This window comes from Ranitomeya imitator, chromosome 3 (genome assembly GCF_032444005.1).
Source record: "Ranitomeya imitator isolate aRanImi1 chromosome 3, aRanImi1.pri, whole genome shotgun sequence".
Classification (NCBI taxonomy): Eukaryota; Metazoa; Chordata; class Amphibia; order Anura; family Dendrobatidae; genus Ranitomeya; species Ranitomeya imitator.
This window is the reverse complement of record NC_091284.1, coordinates 362,726,629-362,743,071: the sequence shown is the minus strand read 5'-3', so window position 1 is coordinate 362,743,071 and position 16,443 is coordinate 362,726,629. Positions and strand designations below refer to the sequence as shown.

Sequence of the window (16,443 nt, the reverse complement as noted above, 5' to 3'; positions counted from 1 at the left end):
CCCCATCATCCTTTCCACCACTATCATTGCCTTCTCTCCCACCACCCTCATCATTGTTTTCTCCCCACCACTCCCATCATTGCCCTTTCCATGTCCTGCATTATTGCCTTCTCCCCCGCCACCCCATCATTGCCTTCTCCTCCATCACATCATTGCCCTTTCCACCACCTCTATCATTGCTTTCTCCCCATCATCCACATCATTGCCCATTCCACCACCTCCATCATTGCCTTCTCCACCACCAACCCCATAATCCCCCACCACCCCATCATTGCGCTTCCACCTCCTCTATGATAGTTTTTTCCCCCCACCACTGACATCATTGCTCATGCCATCACCTGCATCATTGCTTCCTGCCCCATTACCCCATCATTCTTTTCACCACCACTATCATTGTCTTCTCCCCCACCACCCTCATCATTGTTTTCTACCCATCACTCCCTTCATTGCCCTTTCCATCTCCTACATTATTGCATTCTACCCATCATCCCATCATTACCTTCTCCACCACCCCCATTATTGCCCTTTCCACCACCTTTATCCTTGTGTTCTACCCCACCACCTAAATCATTGCCTCCTCCCCCACCACCCCCATTGTCCTTTCCATCTCCCGCATCATTGCCCTCTCCACCACCTACACACACACATCATTCTGCACGTTCCACTGCAGACACACACAAACAACTCTCTGCACGTTCCCTAACAGACACACACACACACAAACACACACACACCACCACTCACCTCTCCGCACATTCCCCAGCAGCGTCTTCATCACCGGCAGCTTCCTCTCCAGCACAGCCGTATGCTGAATGCTAACGTCATCCAGCTGTGCTGCTGCATCAGACAGGAAACGCCAGTTACAAAGCAGGACGGATCCCTGAAACTCAACTCCACTGCCATTTTCTCCTGTAGGCAGCAGAGCTGCAGGCATCGCTCCCTGCCTGCCGTACATGAGGGCAATCTGGCCAGGGGTCCCCTGGAGCCTCTGGGTCAGATAAACAGGACAGACTGCCCTCAGTGTTAGCCACCTGCGGGTTACACCCTCCACCTCTGTTCCCCTTTGCAGCCGTACCGGCTTTAAATGTTGTATGTTAGCCACAGACTGCCCTGGACGAAGCATTTCATTGCAAAACGCACGTCTGGTGTGGTGGGTCCCCGAGTTCCTCCTCTTGGTAACTATACTTTTACTTTACATCACTTGCAGTAATTTGGATATTTATTCTTAGGCTGTTTTACTTTATATTTGCACTTTATTGCGCTATTTTTAGGTGCTCCTTCCTATATCTATATATATGCCTATTTTTATATGGAACTTTACCTGTTTATCTGCACATCACTGATATTTTTATAGACATTGGTTTATATTTAGCCTGCCATTATTATTGTATTACTGTTTTTTGAGGTTGGTTCTTGTGTGGGTCCCACTGTGTTTTTCCTGCACCAGTGGTTACTGCCCTATTGTCTATGTTTTTAATGTGTACTTCAACAAAGATTATATATGCCTTTTATTTTTTGGTCGTCTTGTGAAGGTTTTTTTCGGTAGTGTTTATGGTTTCCTTCATGACCCTGTTAGGGATATTATTTGGTGTTTCTAGTATTTTACTATCCAATCGACAGTATAAGCAATACATGTGCATCTGAATAGTCAACATTACAGAGTTTGCAAAAATACAATGCACATCCCTCTGAAATAATAGTATAGAGAAAAACTTGGCTGTGATATTATACTTTTTTCTCATCATGGTAATGCCTTATTGTGGATCTCACCATCTTCATGTCACATCTGAGATACATTGTCATCTGTCGTTCTGCAGAAGCTCCTTACAAAGAGTTATAGGACGTGCATCAGACAGATAACACCATCTTCTCATTCTCTAATAGAGATAACCGCTTCCTTTCCATTACACCGGCGCCCTGACGGACACTAATGGATTCCATACTTTCCTCGGCTTGATCTACAGCGCGTATTAGTGTGAGTGTAATTTAGTGACAACAGTTTATCAATGTGTTGATGTGAGATAATAGTAATCATACCAGAAGAGCAGAATCTATTTGTGTAAACTGTATATTTTCCCTTTTTACTATGCTTGTCGGCTGGCACACTAAGTATATTCTCCTTGCTCAGACTTTATGAGGAGAGATGACAGATAGGCCATGCGTGAGAGGAACACTCATTTTTAGGACTATTCATTAAATGTATGCACATATTTTCCCAAACAATTTGGTTTGTGAATTCAGGCAAAAGTCAATATTCGTGCAAATCATACCACGGGTGAGGGAATTTTTTTTTCTGTCTCTTTTTCACACATAACTGCTGATTATGTAGCTTACAATTAATCAAACCAATCTTTATAGTAGTCTCTGATGCAAGATCTCTAGGTCAGAAGAGATGCTTTCACTAGTACTGAGAAAATTGTATAGATTACATTATACTGTAGGATCGAGCTGGAACTCCTATTAAGTGGGGTAGTCATGCATCTAGGCTTAACCACGTAGTTAGAGTAACAAATTGTTAATTAACTGCTCATGTACAGTCGATCATAATTGATGGGATGAGTTGCATTCTGTTATGTCTTTCATTGAACCATATTATTCTTGAATCCTTGGCTGTTCACCTCATTAGAGGTTAATACAATCATTGACATCATGGTATATTGAAATATGATAATAACACTGAGCAATTGCCATTCTTGTAACAACAAAGGTGGTAGACCATGCAGCTGCTTGGGACCCATGAGTTGAGGGAGTTTAGTCTGTCCATCATCCATCCACTCCTCCCAAGTATGTACTACAGAAGTTCTTAATAAAGGTATGGAGAATCTTCATACACTGAGTCTTGTCCACCTCTTTTGTCTCCCCTTTTCCTCATAGTTTGTAAGCTCACGAGCAGGGCCCTCATTCCTCTTGGTATCTATTTTGAACTGTGATTTTTGTTATGCTGTAATGTCTATTGTCTGTACAAGTCCCCTCTATAATTTGTAAAGCGCTGCGGAATATGTTGGCACTATATAAATAAATGTATTATTATTATTATTATTTTCCATAATCAGCAGGATCCACCTATTTTACACAGCAAACACCCACCAGTAACAGATTTTACTGGAGCTAACACTGATCATATTTATTTAATACCAAAGATTCAGGGGTGAAAAGCAACATTTAAGTGTTTATATGGTGGAAAAACTTCTATCTTTAACAGTCATGTGATCGTAAGAACCAAATAAGTTGTTGTCGTAACAGCCATGTGGCCTAATTCCATCCTTTGCTATGGGGACCCTGGATTTCTAGGTATGCCACTCATTCGAATAACGTACAATAGGCAGTTTAATATGTGTAACTATTAACTTAATTAGATTAACCCCTTCCCAACATGTGATTTTATACTACATCTGATCATACGTCTAGTGCGGATGTATGGATGAGCTTCAATAGCCAAGGCTACTACCTAGGAGATGCTAGTTGTGATAATAAAAAAATATACTGAGACTATAAACATGTGGGCAGTTCACACTTTACTTTGCACTGTCGTTAATGCAGAGTAAGCAACTTGCAAGAGATTGTGCAGCTGTGACACAGCCATACTCCCCACAAAGAGAATGAACATGGTTTATTACCATTTTTACATTCTCTATCACTGTGCACAAAATGCTGAACCAGTGCTGTATATACAGATTAGAAAACACTGACAGTGCTTCCTCTTCTGAACTCAGTGATCACATGATTGCTAGATGTAGGGAGGGAACAGGAGCAACAATGTCCTAGGAATACCAGTCAGGTTTCCTATGCTGGTAGGCAGAGGTGTATCTATGTTTTCTGGCACATGGGGCAAGAATTCCAATTGGCGCCCCCTCCTCAAGCATATACAGTAGGTGATTTGCACACTTTATTATGCTTTACTTATATAGTGCTATCTTATTCCTCAGCGCTTTACAGACATCGTTGTTCCCAATGGGGCTCACAATATAAATTCCCTATCATTATGTCTTTGGAATGTGGGAGGACACTGGAGAACCCGGATTAAACCCACACAAACATGGTGAGAACAAACTGACTCCTGTCAGTTTGACAGCAGGCTCAGAGAACGGCGGAATCTCAGTGTGGGGGCGGCAGAATGCCGCCAATGAGGAGCCTTCTCCTTGGATCGCCGCATCAGGTGGCCTGATGGCGCCCCCCCGTCGGCTGCGCCTCGGGCACATGCCCCAGCTGCCTCCCCCCGGAGATGTCTCTGCTGATAGGTTACCGGATTTCCCTTTTAAATGAGGCTAAGCCCTAGTTACAGGCAAAATCAACAACAAAAAGAATGCATAAATATGATCATACTAGATGGTGGCCCGATTCTAACGCATCGGGTATTCTAGAATATGTATGTATGTATAAAGCAGCCACATAGTATATAGCACAGGCCTCCTAGTATATAGGAGTACTACGTGGCCTGTGGTATATACCATGTGGCTGCTATATACATACATATTGTAGAATACCCGATGCGTTAATATAGGCCACCCAGTAAATAACACAGCCCACGTAGTATATAACACAGCCCACACAGTATACAGTATAGCAGCCATGCAGTATATAGCAGCCACGCAGTTTATAACACAGCCCACATAGTATGTAACACTGGCCACATAATATATAGCACAGCCCACATAGTATCTAACAGTGGCAACGTAGTATATAGCACGCAGTATAGAACACAGCCACGTAGTATATAACACTGCCCACGTAGTATATAACAGCCATGTGTATATAACGCAGCCCACGCAGTATATAACACTGGCCACGTAATATATAGCACGCAGTATAGAACACAGCCACGTAGTATATAACACTGCCCATGTAGTATATAACAGCCATGTGTATATAACGCAGCCCACGCAGTATATAACACTGGCCACGTAATATATAGCACAGTCCACACAGTATAGAACACAGCCCACATAGTATCTAACACTGCCTATGTAGTATATAGCAGCCACGCGGTATATTACACAGCCTACGCAGTATTTAGCAGTGTGGGCACCATATCCCTGTTAAAAAAAATAATTAAAATAAAAAATAGTTATATACTCACCCGGCGGGATCCAGCGTAGATCCAGCGAACCTGTGGCGATGCGCGCGGTTGCTGCCATCTTGCGTTCCCAGGATGCATTGCGAAATTACTTAGATCACATAGAGGTCTCGCGAGACCGTTAAGTCTTCTGGGTAATTTCGCAATGCATCTCTGGGACCGGAAGCTGGCGGCAGCGCATCGTCGGACTACGGATAGTCAGAATAGCAGGTTTTTTGTTTTTTATTATTTCTAACATTAGATCTTTTAACTATTGATGCTGCATACGCAGCATCAATAGTAAAAACTTGGTCACACAGAGTTAATAGCGGCGGTAACGGAGTGAGTTACCAGTGGCATAACGCGGTCCGTTACCGCTGGCATTAACCCTGTGTGAGCGGTGACTGGAGGGGAGTATGGAGCGGGCGCTGACTGCGGGGAGTATGGAGTGGGCACTGACTGCAGGGGAGTAGGGATGGACTAATCAGACTGTGGCTGTCGCTAATTGGCCGCGGCAGCCATGACAGGCAGCTGGTGAGACCAATCAGCGACTTGGATTCCATGTCAGACAGAGGCCGCGACCAAAGAATATCCATGACAGGACAGACAGACAGAAAGACGGAAGTGACTCTTAGACAATTATATAGTAGATACTGCCAAATGTCTTGATCTTCAAGAAGGTTCAGTGTGTAAAATAAATGACAAAATAAATAAATGAAGAGCTATTTCTAGACTGAATTTCTGCTTCCAGCTAAATCTGTCTAATATATAAAAGCAATTTGTATGATAAGGGGAACGCATTTTAAAATGTTTTAGCTGTTTTTCGTGTGAAGTTAGCCACTACTCACGAACAAGCTGGAAGGGAGAGTAGTCAAAAAGTCCAGGGTCACATACCCAGAGAGCTAGTCAGCTTGACAAAAATGGAGGTAAAAAGTATTAAAATATGTGGATGCAAATAAAAAATTCAGCCACTTAAAGAGCACCTAAACCAAAAATTAAGAATGGAGGCAATGGCCGGGTCCGGTATTTAAATGCTGCTGTCAACTTCTGATAGTGGTATTCAAATGGCCAGTCTGCCGGTGCATGCATCCACTGAATCTCATTGATCCCCTGCAATGTGATGGCCAATGGCATTCCTGATGAAGACTGACATGTCTGCAATCTTAGCCTTCCTGTGACGCTCAGGATGTGACTGAGTCAAATAGGAGAACATCATTTAAAGGGATCCTCTCACTAGGTTTTTCCCATATAAAAGAGGGCCAACACCTGTTGTAAGCTTACATATACAGCGTCCTACATCATCCACACAGTGTCCTTGGCATCATGAAAATTAGATTAATTTCCCTTTTCTCCGTTTAAAGGGAACCTGTCACCTCCAAAATCGAAGGTGAGCTAAGCCCACGAGCATCAGGGGCTTATCTACAGCATTCTGTAATGCTGTGGATAAGCCCACGATTTATCCTGAAAGATGAGAAAAAGAGGTTAGATTATACTCACCCAGGGGCGGTCCCGGTCCGGTTCTGGTCCGATGGACATCGCGGTCCGGTACGGGGCATCCCATCTTCTTACGATGACGTCCTCTTCTTGTATTCATGCTGCGGCGCAGGCGTACTTTGTCTGCCCTGTTGAGTGGCACGCTACTCCTTGCCAGACCCCGACACGCGTTTCGCGACAGCTTCCTCTTGGAAGGAAGATCTTGGAAAGAAGCTGTCGCGAAATGCGCGTCGGGGTCTGGCAAGGAGTAGCGTGCCACGTGGCTGCTAAGTAAGGATCACCGATTTTCGGGGTAATATGCATCTGACTGGTTCATTTAGTTTTGTGATTGTTTATGTACCCTTTCATGCTGCCAGCAATATTTGAATATAGTGAGGACAACTCGTTAGAGGACAAAGAACTGTACTGATTCTATAGTGTGTATATATTGGAGGAATAGATGAATGGCACTGTGTTGCATATAGCTCCGTTCATTATATGGGGCTTTAGTGCCCCAAATGGAAAAGCACTTGGATAATGGAATGCTGTATTAGCCTATACACAGTTGTTGTTATCTCAGGATATTAAATTATTGATAGCAGATGTTGCATTACTTTGGTTGAAATAAATTGTACCAATATATACATATTGCCACTTCTTCTGGTCTATCTAGCAGGGTGTATTTTGCATGAAAGGATATAATAGTTCGTTTATAATTCTAGCACAGTGCATGAAAAGATATTATAGTTCGTTTACAATTCGAGCACAGTATATTGCTACTAAAAAGTTGGATATTTGGTCCAAAGGTGCAAAACTATAAGAGCTAGTTAAAACTTTCCAATTGAATTATTAGTGATCTGCATAATAATACTTGCTTTAAACGCTTATCTGCCAGCTATTCTCATTTATGTGGTTCAGAGGTATTTTTTTAAACGAATTTTATGTGTAATGTGTTTTTCAAAAAAGCTTTAACTTTTCATGAAAAAAAGCATAAACACTTTTTGATTCAGCGTGTGGTTTAATAACCGAATTTGTTGGTCAGTATGTCTAGATATTTAGTAAAATGTTGCCCGCCCCAAGTTTGAGGGTATAGGCTTGGGTAATATGTTTACATGAAATTATATATCCATATTTTTCACACTACCTATGCCCGATATTGCCATCTCCATGTGTGGTTCTACCTTGACTACCCAGCACCACTCTAGATCTCTTCCCTTGTCTCAGTCTGCCACCCTACCCCTGTCCTCAATTCCACTAATGACCTAAGAGTAACATCCTCAATAATCGAAACCTCCCACTTCCATTTCCAAGGCTTCTTGTGTGCTGCACCATTTCTTTGGAATGCATTACCCAGAGCACTTCTGTTAAACTCCAATTCTCAGTGTGTCCTAAAACAGATTTCTTCAGATTGGACTATTGCCTCAAGATACGTAACTAACTATCCCTGTTTTGCCCTTACAAAAATTTCTTCAAAATCAGGACCCTCGTGTCATCCGTTCACACACCCTACATGCACTTAGTAGCCCTCTGTGTCTGTACACCAAGCAATTGTTACCATGCACCCTTCGTGTCTCCCCTGTTTCCTCATAGATTGTAAGCTTACGAGCAGGGCCCTCAATCATCTAGGAAGGTGTTGAGTTATGTGATTATTGTTATTCTGTAATGTCTTTATTGCCTGTACAAGTCCACGCTAAAATGGAAAGTGTTGTGGAATATGTTGGCACTAAGGAAATTAAATTATTATTATTATTTTATTATTATTTGGGGGAAAAAAAGGAAAGAAAAAGTGAAAGTATAAAAGCAAAAATGTTTCCAGTTATGAAGGCATTCATCTTTATAGAGTCAATTGCAGGTATTTTGCCAGTACAGCAAGTCCAACTATACAAGGGACCTGATGGGAAATGGGCCAATCATGTTTAAGATGCCAGTAACTGATAAAAGTCTTCCCTATTTCCATGGACATATTAAGGTAGTTATTATCCCACAGCAATGTATGAACGTGAACCTAGTCTTAAGGACAAATTATTTGGACACTGTGTTCAATAATGCTGGTGCTGCGTGCATTTTTCTGTGGAATGTACTGTATATTGGGGTTGTGGGCTCATGCCATTAAACTATTGTCAATGTTACCACCATTCATGACCACCATAAATGACATACAGACATAGTGTTATAGTTTCTCACTATACAAATGCTGTACAACTCGTTAGTAGTGTTGAGCGATACCGTCCGATACTTGAAAGTATTGGTATCGGATAGTATCGGCCGATACCCGAAAAATATCGGATATCGCCGATACCGATACCCGATACCAATACAAGTCAATGGGACACCAAGTATCGGAAGGTATTCTCATGGTTCCCAGGGTCTGAAGGAGAGGAAACTCTCCTTCAGGCCCTGGGATCCATAGGGATGTGTAAAATAAAGAATTAAAATAAAAAATATTGATATGCTCACCTCTCCGGCGGCCCCTGGACATCACGCTGGTAACCGGCCGGCTTCTTTGTTTAAAATGAGCGCCTTCAGGACCTGCGAATGACGTTGCGGGTTCTGATTGGTCGCGTGCCGCCCATGTGACCGGCACGCGACCAATCAGAAGCCGCGACGTCATTCGCAGGTCCTTAATTCCGAGAATTAGGAGTTTGTGAATGAGAATGACGTCGCGGCTTCTGATTGGTCGCGTGCCGGTCACATGGGCGGCACGCGACCAATCAGAAGCCGCGACGTCATTCGCAGGTCCTGAAGGCGCTCATTTTAAACAAAGAAGCCGGCCGGTTACCAGCGTGATGTCCAGGGGCCGCCGGAGAGGTGAGCATATCAATATTTTTTATTTTAATTCTTTATTTTACACATCCCTATTGATCCGATACCGATACCCGATACCACAAAAGTATCGGATCTCGGTATCGGAATTCCGATACCGCAAGTATCGGCCGATACCGGATACTTGCGGTATCGGAATGCTCAACACTACTCGTTAGCAAAACCAGCAGCTTGGATAAGTAACCACAAATACAGCATAAACATTTCCCTACAAAGTAGAGATGCAAAGTCATTGTTGTTGTTTTTTTAAAGCTGGCTATTTCACACCATTCATTTTGATATTATCTTATGGAGGGGTGGAGAGCATGATTCCAGTGATGTGTTTCTTACTGGGCTGCTTGGTGCAGTTTTGAATGCCTGTTTTTTTCTGCTGTAGATGTAGAAATGGTCAGAATGCTGAGCTCTGTATAACCCTGCCCACTTCCCTTATTGTCTGCTTCCTGTGTACTCTGTATATTGTCAGCAAGCTGCCTATCGAGGTGGGCAGCATAGCTGGACTGCCTGGCACATGACACCTAGCCATACAGTGATAATCCTGCTGAGAAAACTCTGCAGGACACAGAAGTCTGCGTGTGCGGACACAATAGAAAAGCCTCATTCAAAAATACCTCCTTGAATGAGGCATTACACTTACTAAGACCAGCCATATATCTAATCCCATCACATGAGATGCAGTCCGCTGAGCAGTGCATCTCATCCCATTGACCGTGATACGGTAAGTAGCGTAGTGCCATCTTGTGATACGGTCCGCGTGTCTCATCCCATTGTATGATAAAGTCCACGCATCTAATTCCATTGCATGATATGGACCGTGTATCTAATCCCTGAGTGTGATACAGTTCTTGCATCTAATCTCTGTATGTGATACAGTTCTTGTATTTAATACCTGCGTGTTATAGACTCTGTGTATTTAACATCAGCGTGTGATACACTCTTACACTCTATATCTAGTCCCATCACATGATACAGTCAGAGTATCAAATCCCATTGCGTGATATGGTCCAACAGCTAATTCCATCATTTGATATGGTCCACGTATCTATTCCCATTGTGCTATATGGTCAGTGTATCTAACCCCACTGAACGATAAAGTCTGTGTATACAATGTCTGCACGTGATACGGTCCACGTATCCAATCTCTACATGTAAATACACTCGGTGTATCTAATTCATGTATGTGGTGCCCCTGAGTCACCACCGAAGTACTGCACCTCAGCCAGAGGTGTGGTACTTTGCTCTCGTGTAAGGAGGGGGCCCTACCCGGGACTCGCACATGTGCATTCTACACTATATTGCTCCAGGCTAGGGGTAGGGGCCCCAGCTCTGGCGGGGAGTGGTATGACAGTTGATAGTGAACTGTTGCCATGGAGTCACCACAGAGGTACTGCACCTCAGCCAGAGGTGTGGTACTTTGCTCTCGTGTAAGGAGGGGGCCCTACCGGGGACTCGCACATGTGCATTCAACACTATATTGCTCCAGGCTAGGGGGAAGGGACCCAGCTCTTGCAGGGAGTGGTATGACAGTTGATAGTGAACTGTTGCCGAGGGTGAGGCAGAGTTAATTAGTAGGAAGATTCTGGAAGGGCAGTCAGAGTGAGAGGAGTGTGAGGAGAAGAAAGACAGAGAAAAGCTCCAGAGAGAAGGGGTCCTAGGGGCAAGGGAAGTGAAGAATCCACCCATGGTGCCCGAATCCATGCCGAACGTAGTCAGATGGAAGGACCAGGTCGTAGTGGGGGGACCGGCCCCAGACTAGTGGAGAGACTGTAGGACTCAGCTAGCAAACCGGAGGCTGAAGTAACTGTATGTGCCACAGCCAAATTCACACACATTCACTAAAAAGGCAGCCATATAGGGTCAAGGGGACCAGGAGAACGTCGCCCAGCAGGTCCTGAGGCTGCTGGCTTGGGACACTGTGTGTGAGGCATAGGGCAGGAGGGTGAAGAGGCCTGGTAAGGCACATAAGAAAGGGAATCTCGAAAAAATTTACCTGAGAGCTGGCTGGACCACAGACCCAGAGGACACAGCACACGGCTGGAGACTGTAACCAACCGGCCGTGAGTAAAAGTGTGAAAACTGCACCCTGCTGTGTCCTCAGAATAATTTACTGTGTCACCTGCCCTGCACTACAACAAAAAATCCTACAAAAGATAAGGAAGCATATGCCAACTAAAGTAAATATATTTTTTATTGAATTTAAAAAAAGGATAAAAAACCTTACATAAAATCACTTTCTAAAGGAGATACAAATGCAAGAATAAACTGACTACACAAACAACATACCAACGCCTAGATGATCAGTGTCATATTAGATATTCATTCAAGGCCCTATAATTGATACAGGGAACCAAATCATGGTAAATCTCTCAAACATAAATCAACAATTACTAACAATAGAGATCCACACATGTCAGTGTATATCCAATAAACAATCAATCAGCCCCATAGGCTCATGTATATATCCCCACTGGCATGTGGGGGTTCCACATTGAAAAAAATAATAATTTTTGAATGCACCACAGACAGTCTAGCAGCAAACTGCATATATTAAAAAAAATAAATATATATATATATACATATAGTTAAGCTTAATCAGTAGAATAATGTATTCAAAAAGCATGCACAAATAGTTGTAGACTAGATTTATCTCCAGAAAAAACACGAGACAGTATAAATAAAATACACTGCTCAAAAAAATAGAGGGAACACTAAAATACCACATCCTAGATATCACTGAATAAAATATTCCAGTGGTACATCTTTATTCACTAAATAGTGGAAAGAAGAAAATCAAATTACAGGCTGTTCCAACTTCAGTAGAAATGCCTCAAAACAAGGAAGTGATGATCAGTAGTGTGTGTGTGGCCTCCACTTGCCTGTATGGCCTCCCTACAACGCCTGGGCATGCTCCTGATGAGGCGGTGGATGGTCTCCTGAGGGATTTCCTCCCAGACCAGGACTAAAGCATCCGCCAACTCCTGGACAATCTGTGGTGCAACGTGATGTTGGTGGATGATGCGAGACATAATGTTGTGATGTGTTCAATCAGATTCAGGTCTGGGGAACGGGTGGGCCAGTCCATAGCTTCAATGCCTTCATCTTGCAGGAACTGCTGACACACTCCATCCACATGAAGTCTGGCATTGTCCTGCAATAGGAGGAACCCAAGGCCAACTGCACCAGCATATGGTCTCACAAGGGGTCTGAGGATCTCATCTGGGTACCTAATGGCAGTCAGGCTGTGCAGCCCACCAAAGAAATGCCACCCCACACCATTACTGACCCACTGCCAAACTGGTCATGCTGAAGGATGTTGCAGGCAGCAGATCGCTCTCCACGGCATCTCCAGACTCTGTCACATCTGTCACATGTGCTCAGTGTGAACCTGCTTTCCTCTGTGAAGAGCACAGGGTGCCAGTGGCGAATTTGCCAATTCTGGAGTTCTGTGGCAAATGCAAAGCTTCCTGCACGGTGTTGGGCTGTGAGCACAACCCCCATCTGTGGACATCGGGCACTCAGACCATCCTCATTGAGTCGGTTTCTAACCATTTGTGCAGACACATGCACATTTGTGGCCTGCTGGAGGTCATTTTGCAGGGCTCTGGCAGTGCTCCTCCTGTTCCTCCTTGCACAAAGGCTGAGGAAGTGGGCCATCCTGAGTGAGCTACACTACTTGTGCCACTTGTGTGGGTTGTAGAGTGCGTCTCATGCTACCACGAGTGTGAAAGTACAACCAACATTCAAAAGTGACCAAAACATCAGCCAGAAAGTATTGGAACTGATATGTGGTCTGTGTTCCCACCTGCAGAACCACTACTTTATTGATGATATCTTGATAATTGCCACTAATTTCCATCTGTTGTCTATTCCATTTGCACTACAGTATGTGAAATTGATTGTCAAACAGTGTTGTTTCCTAAGTGGACAGTTTGATTTCACAGAAGTTTGGTTTACTTGAAGTTATACAGTATTCTGTTGTTTAAGTGTTCCCTTCATTTTTTTGAGCAGTGTATATTCATGTGTAGAGATGAGCGGTATTCAAGTCGAACTGTTCGCCAATTTCAAATTCGAGCTGTTTTGTGCGGTGTTCGAGTCGTTCGACGAACCCGAACAATTTGCTTAAAATTCGTCTGTTCGAGTTTCTGTTCGATAACTGTTCGTTCACCAAAAGCCTAGCTTGATTTGCATATTAAAACTGTTTATCATTGTTAATAGACTGTTTCAGTGTATAGCGGGGGGGATAGATCTGGGCTGAAATAATGCCGATCTCCATTTTTTTTCCTTCCTGCATTTACAGTGGGGCGATGCAGTCTCTCAACCTATCAGCAGTGCGCACACACACAGCAATGTGCATGTGATGCACACAAGCAAGGGCACGTGTCATTGGCTGTGTATGTCACATGTCCTCCTTGCCCTATAAGAACCAGCCATTTGCCCCATCGCCACCATTTTCTCACTGCTGCAGCTTAGTGTTAGACAGCACCGCTGCTGCTGTGGGCACTATACAGACTAAGAGTGTTTTATTGGAGCGAATTGTCAGAGAGATAGGTTTAGGGAGTCGGGAGGAGTAGAGACTAGTTGTAATATCAGCCCTTTTCAGGGTAGGTTGCAGCAGTTCATAGCACTGTTTGCCAGGCAGGTCTGTGCCAGTGCTGTGCAAGTGTTGGTCACAGCATTTGGTGTAATCTAGCTCAGCCAATCCTTTTGGGCTAGTAGCATTGTCTGATAGTCATCTGAGTAGCCCGCCTGTGAAGCTAGCTGCACCGCCTGTGTATCTCAATTTTTACTGCATCTAACCCAGTTAATAGTTTTGGGCCTAGGAGCAGTGTCTGCACGTCAGCAGAGTAGCCCGCCTGTGAAACAAACTATACCGCCTGTGTATCTCAATTTTCACTGCATCTAATCCAGTTAATAGTTTAGGGCCTAGGAGCAGTGTCTGCATGTCAGCAGAGTAGCCCGCCTTTGAAACAAACTATACCGCCTGTGTATCTCAATTTTCACTGCATCTAATGCAGTTAATAGTTTAGGGCATAGGAGCAGTGTCTGCACGTCAGCAGAGTAGCCCGCCTGTGAAACAAACTATACCGCCTGTGTATCTCAATTTTCACTGCATCTAATCCAGTTATTAGTTTGGGGCCTAGTACCACAGTTTGGCCACTCAGTTCTGCTTGGTTTTCATCCATCGGTTGTTGTGCCAACAACTACAGATACAGAATTGCCAATTAGTTAAGCACTAGTGTTGAGCGATACCGTCCGATACTTGAAAGTATCGGTATCGGATAGTATCGGCCGATACCCGAAAAATATCGGATATCGCCGATACCGATATCCGATACCAATACAAGTCAATGGGACATCAAGTATCGGAAGGTATTCTCATGGTTCCCAGGGTCTGAAGGAGAGGAAACTCTCCTTCAGGCCCTGGGATCCATAGGGATGTGTAAAATAAAGAATTAAAATAAAAAATATTGATATGCTCACCTCTCCGGCGGCCCCTGGACTTCACACTGCTAACCGGGAGGCTTCTTTGTTTAAAAAGCGCGCCTTTCGGACCTGTGAATGACGTCCCGGCTTCTGATTGGTCGCGTGCCGCCCATGTGACCGGCACGCGACCAATCAGAGGCCGCGACGTCATTCGCAGGTCCTCAATTCCTAGAATTAGCAGTTTTGTGAATGAGAATGACGTCGCGGCTTCTGATTGGCCGCGTGCCGGTCATATGGGCGGCACGCGGCCAATCAGAAGCCGCGACGTCATTCTCATTCACAAAACTGCTAATTCTAGGAATTGAGGACCTGCGAATGACGTCGCGGCCTTTGATTGGTCGCGTGCCGTTCACATGGGCGGCACGCGACCAATCAGAAGCCGGGACGTCATTCACAGGTCCGAAAGGCGCGCTTTTTAAACAAAGAAGCCTCCCGGATAGCAGCGTGAAGTCCAGGGGCCGCCGGAGAGGTGAGCATATCAATATTTTTTATTTTAATTCTTTATTTTCCACATCCCTATTGATTCGATACCGATACCCGATATCACAAAAATATCGGATCTCGGTATCGGAATTCCGATAGCGCAAATATCGGCCGATACCCGATGCTTGCGGTATCGGAATGCTCAACACTATTAAGCACTAAAATGAGTTGCAAAAGGTCTGCTGCTTGTGGAAAGGGGAATAGGCATGTTGGAAAGGGAAAAAAAGGTTGTGTCCGTGGGGTAGGTGGTAAACTAACAGTAACATCTGCAGAAGAAAGACCATCTTCCAGCCAAAGTAAGATGTCTACTTATTTTCGTGGACAATCTGATATGATCCCTTTCTTACGACCATCGCTACAAGCATTGCCAAAATTTCCAGATGAGGCACAAAAACAGCAGGTGCTTGAATGGATATCAAGTGGTCGTTCAAGTGGGCTCTTCTCAATGTCAACTTCAACATCACAACTACTCCAGTCCTCAGAGTTGTCACCCCAATCGCACATGCTTCCTCACAGCTCCCAACTCTCCAGCTGCCCATCTTAGCATGGGGTAACACACATGGTTGAGTCTGTAGAGCTGCTTACGCATACTATAGCCTGGGAATCAGAGGTCTGCTCCAGAGCGTCTGTGAATTCAGATGAGGAAATGATCTGCACTGATGCCCAGAATCTTTGTGAGTCAGATCCAGGCCCAGATGAAGAAGGTTCTGAGCATAATGTAGACCCTCATTCCCAAAATGTAACTCCTGTTAGTGGAGACAATCAGGAAGATGATGATGAGACTGAGATACCTGATTGGAACGAAAACTTGACTTTTCGGTCGGGGCAGGAAGAGGTTGGCTCTGAGGATGATGGGTATGAGAACACACAGGATGATGATGACGAGGTTATAGACCCCACTTACTGTCAACCCCCAGTCCGCCAGTCCATGAGGTCAGCAGAGAAGGTGGAGGAGGATGCTAGAGACAAGTCTGACGACGAGGTAACGGTGCACCTTCCTGGACAGAGACGGAATTCTGGAAGCACGTCAACAACTGCATCCTCAACCCCAACTGTGCCTCAGACCAGAAGTCGTGGTGGCTCTTCAGGTCGCACGGGCTCTAAGCCTTGCATAGCCTGGGCATTTTTTG

At 44.4% G+C, this 16,443-nt stretch overlaps 1 long non-coding RNA gene across 1 annotated transcript in view; it reads left to right on the top strand.

The window, feature by feature from the left end:
* The first annotated feature begins 885 nt into the window (after nt 1–885).
* LOC138672098 (uncharacterized) overlaps nt 886–16,443 on the top strand; it is a 53,931-nt gene continuing 38,373 nt past the window's right edge. The window contains exon 1 of the long non-coding RNA XR_011319576.1: nt 886–1,175. This is a non-coding gene — a long non-coding RNA (uncharacterized lncRNA). The remainder of the gene's footprint in view (nt 1,176–16,443) is intronic.